Source organism: Teleopsis dalmanni, chromosome 1 (assembly GCF_002237135.1).
Source record: "Teleopsis dalmanni isolate 2A chromosome 1, ASM223713v2, whole genome shotgun sequence".
NCBI lineage: Eukaryota > Metazoa > Arthropoda > Insecta > Diptera > Diopsidae > Teleopsis > Teleopsis dalmanni.
The window spans coordinates 11,587,122-11,592,469 of NC_051846.1; positions in this window are offsets into that span (position 1 = coordinate 11,587,122).

Sequence of the window (5,348 nt, forward strand, 5' to 3'; positions counted from 1 at the left end):
CTGAAGTAATAAGATTACTCTAAAATTAACAGCTGTTTTATCTATTTGACTGATAAGTGTGATTTGATACATATTTTTATAAAAAATTTATTACAAAAATGTAATAAAATTATCAACTGCTAAATTTGGAGTAGGTTTTTTAATCAAGATCTAAATCAAGCGAAATATATAACATTTGAAATTAATAACACTCTAAATATTTTGCTGGAGTAACAAGATTACTCTAAAATTAACAGCTGTTTTATCTGATTTGACTGATAAGTGTGATTTGACATTTATTTTTATAAAAAATTTATTACGAAAATGTTAGATTACTTTAAAAATGTTCGATTGACAGAATGAGAGTAAATTTAGATTGAATTCAGATTAACCAATCGAAAGCGTCATTAATCTCAAGTGTTATATATTTCGTTCGAGATTTATACTATGTTCAGACACACCAATTTCTCAAAAATTTTATACTATATTCAGCCACACCTTAATTTCGCAAAAATTTTAATTTCATCTTTGTTTCAGCGAAATTAAGTTGTTTTTTTCCATACTAAATTCAGTTTTTCAGTTTATTAAGTAAATTAAGGAGAATGGCTTTAATCTCGTTGAAAAGAAGGCTGAAATTAAAGAAAATTCCAAATGCAACTATGCGAAAGATGAATTTTAAGCAAAAGATAAGTTGAGATAAGGAATATTACTAATCCAAAGTGAAAAGTAAATTGATTGAAAAAGTTACCTAAGATTTATCAATTGAAAACGGTACGTAGATACACGGTACACGAAGATTATGAGGAATACTCAAATTAGTCAGTGAGATGGGAGGAACTCTACAAAAACCTCCCAGCCATCATAGAGTAAAAGTGCCCAGATGCACCAACTCGAAAAAGGTTCAACATAACATAACAAGAGATTATTGTGTTGTTTTCGATTGGTAAATCTAGGATATCAATCGAGATGCACTTTTAGTAAAGAGGTTTTTCGAACAGTAGTGAACTACAACAACAAAAATTCATTTTATATTATTTTACTTAATTGAAATTTTCGCCATTAAAGCTGTTTCAAGTATTACCAAATACTCATCATTAGTGGTTTTGGAAATAATTATTGTATTTAATTATACGTAAATAATTTTTTGAGACTGCAAGTACGAGGGATTGAACTCGTGCCCTGCCAAATTTGAAGCTCAGAGTTAGCGCTCCTTAACCAATTGACCCAAAGCCGTACTTGACTTTTATGTTCGCACATTTTTCTAGAGTTTTGTCACTTTGCTGTGAAAGTTTTATTAACAAATTCACTTGCTGTATTTATATTAGAACGAAATCATAAATCAGCTGTAGAATAATTAAATTAATTAATTAAATATTTATTTTTAATTGTTAAATTTCAATACTATTCTGTTTCTAGATTTACTTTTAGTGTAATTTTCCTTTTCGATTTGTAAACCTTGAGCCATTATTAAACGCCATTATTAATCTGATTATGATTTTTATATGCCATTTGTTCTTTTGTCAAGCAAACAATCGATTAGTTTTATGAATACCACTAGTTTCTTCCGAACAATTCATTATAAATTTACTAATAAGTTCGACTAAGTTATTACTACCGTGTGCGAGTTCGACTAAATTGAGGGAAATAGTAAATTATGTCGGTATGGCAGCGAATGTTGGTATTTACCAGAATTTTGAATGGGGCAAATTAGATAAAAATTAAGTTAATTAGGTGTTACCATTGTGAATAAATAAATAAATTAGAAAACTTTTAACCAAAAATAATAAACAAGTACAATAAATAAATATTGACATAAGTGCAGTGCAAAAAAACTCTAGAAAATTTCAATTTACTTTACTTCAATTTACTCGAACTCGCACACGGCCTAAGTCCTTTATGTGTTCAAGTCCGATTTTCTGTCCGATTTTTTACCATTTCTTCCCCACCGTGCATTGATAATTAAATTGTTTAACATGTGCACATTGAGAACGCGAATGGAAAATAAATTTGAATTGTTGACCCCATTTCATTTTGAGGTTTCTGCCGCTCTCCTCAGTTACAAATTTTATTTACTTGTTGCTTTTGTTTCACATAAATTAATTTGCAGAGTATTAAGAAGCAAAGAAAAAAAAACAATTTGAAAAAATGATGTAATAAGAAAAAAAAATTTTAAAAAAAAACCCAAAAAGACATCAAAACAAAATACAAAACAATTTAAAAAAAAAACTATTCAAAAGAGAATTTCAAATGCGAAAAAATGTGAGAGTAAAAGTCATTAATAATTGAGCTTTGTGGATTGTGTAGTTGTTGTTGTTATTGTGGTTTCGTCGCTGTTGTTTCATGTGCACTCGTTTTGAATGTGAAATAGCCTTACAAAAGAGGACGACCTTGAATACAATCGTTTAATTTACTTGGCGCGGCGCATTCCGCGCGATGTGCCGATGATGATTTGCCGGTATTTTCGGTTATTTTTGGACAAATGTTTAAATATAATTTAGAGCGGGGAAAAAGGGGGGTCCTCAATTTACTTGGGTTATGCGTCTGAATAGTATGTATACATATTAAGATGATCATTTAACATATGGTTGTTTTGCAGGTTTTAACCAATCTTCTTCTTCCCCAAAAAAAACACAAATTAAGATAAACATCTTTATAAACTTAATTTCAACTTAATTTTGTATTTTTTATTAATTTTTTTTTGTAAAGAGTATTTAGTGCACTTATACTTGTAGTCTTTAAACAATTTTATGTAATTACAAACATATATACTAACATACATACATATGTACACATATCAAGTTAAAAATGAAAGTAATTAACGGACAGGCGGGGATACTAACCACTATACTATCGAGGATTACTACTCTACTCTCATCTCTCTCCACTGATTACTGGAATAAAGTTTCCTTAAAAGTAATTAACTGGTGTGGTATGAGAGGTGATAAAAATGCCATCAGCAGACAACAGCTGTGCATCAATCGCTGTTGTAACAGAAACCTATATTTCATTTGCAGTGTATTTGTATGCAGCAGCAAGACAACAACAATGATTGACAGTATTTTTTGCAAGTCTTCCATAACACTTTATTATCATTTCGACTCAAGTAGTGTTTACACCTCGACAGCGAGTTTGGTTTCAAGTGGCATGCAATGCAAAATTTGTTACATCTGCGGCTTGGGTTGTAAGCAAAATATCAAAAATTTGTTAAAACAATTAAAATAATATTATATACATTGAGAAACAGATATTTAATGAATACTATATAATACTAGTAACACAACACTTTATTTGTAGATAGTTACTTCCTAATAAAATACATAATTGAATGAGTTGTATTTCAATACATTCAAATGAGGTCCTATACTTTGATAGGTGTTAATGGAATCTTGAGTGTATTTTAATGGCATTTTGAATTGATAAATGTGGATTTAATCTAGATTTACTCTCGATCTGTCAAATTTTGTTGCCCAATCGAACACATCTTTGATAGGTATTAAAGGAATCTTGAGTGGATTCTAAAAGCATTTTCAATTGGTAAATGTGGATTTAATTTAGATTTAATCTCGACTTATCAAATTTTGTTGCCCAATCGAATGTTTTTGAACAAATCTTAACATTTTTGTAGTAGTGTTAGAAGACGTCCTATAATTTGATAAGTAATAATGGAAACTTGAATGCATTTTAATAGCATTTTCAATTGGTAAATGTGGATTGAATCTAGATTTGCTCTCGATCTGTCAAATTTTGTTGCCCAATCGAACACATCTTTGATAGGTATTAAAGGAATCTTGAGTGGATTCTAAAAGCATTTTCAATTGGTAAATGTGGATTTAATTTAGATTTACTCTCGACTTATCAAATTTTGTTGCCCAATCGAAAGTTTTTGAACAAATCTTAACATTTTTGTAGTAGTGTTAGAAGAGGTCCTATAATTTGATAAGTAATAATGGAAACTTGAATGCATTTTAATAGCATTTTCAATTGATAAATGTGGATTTAATCTAGATTTACTCTCGATCTGTCAAATTTTGTTGCCCAATCGAACACATCTTTGATAGGTATTAAAGGAATCTTGAGTGCATTCTAAAAGCATTTTCAATTGGTAAATGTGGATTTAATCTAGATTTACTCTCGATTTGTCAAATTTTGTTGCCCAATCGAACATTTTTAGACACGTCTTAACATTTTTGTAGTAGTGTTAGAAGAGGTCTTATACTTTGATAGGTGTTAATGGAATCTTGAGTGCATTCCAAAAGCATTTTTAATTGGTAAATGTGGATTCAATCTAGATTTACTCTCGATCTGTCAAATTTTGTTGCCCAATCGAACGTTTTTGAAAACATCTTAACATTTTTGTAGTAGTGTTAGAAGAGGTCCTATACTTTGATACGTGTTAATGGAATCTTAAGTGCATTCTAATGGCATTTTCAATTGGTAAATGTGGATTCAATCTAGATTTACTCTCGATCTATCAAATTTTGTTGCCCAATCGAACATTTTTGAAAACATCTTAACATTTTTGTAGTAGTGTTAGAAGAGGTCCTATACTTTGATAGGTGTTAATGGAATCTTGAGTGCATTCTAATGGCATTTTCAATTAGTAAATGTGGATTCAATCTAGATTTACTCTTGATCTATCAAATTTTGAACACATCTTAACATTTTTGTAGTGGTCTTTAAATATATTTTATAAATACATACATACATATGTGTATATCAAGTCTAATCATATAAAAAAGCTGTTAATTCAAGTGTAATCTTTTTACTCTGGCAAAGTATTTAAAGTGTTATATATCAATCTCATGTGTTATACATTTCGCTCGAGAGTTACTAACCCAAAATGAAAATTGCAACAAAAGTGAGTCATAATTAAAAGGTTGCCTCAGATTTACCAATTAAAGGATTCATAAGTGTTCATATGGAAGACGTCCTCTGCGAAATTATTCATAAACATTTTATTTTATTATTAAAAATCATAAAACGTCTTATTGACAGAAATAATACCAAAAACCTATAAGTCACTTTAAAAAAAATAATGTAATTTCGTTGTTTTTGCTCACAATAATTCCATATATTGAAGCGTGAAGAAACCCTGGTAATCCACAATGCAATTACCAGCAAATGATTTAAATTACGTATTGATCGAAGGACGACCGGAATGGGCCAGAAGGTATGGCAAAATGATTTTGTTACCGACCATGATCCGCCTCTCACAGCATAACCAATGAAAAACCCCTTGAAATTGCTTTGAGAGGACATGAAGGGGCATCTGAGAAAAATAATGGTAAATTAATGGTACAATGGGAAGTAACGAACAACTTAGTGAAATTAAAAAATGCGGCAAAAAAGCATTTTTTTCTTTTAACAAA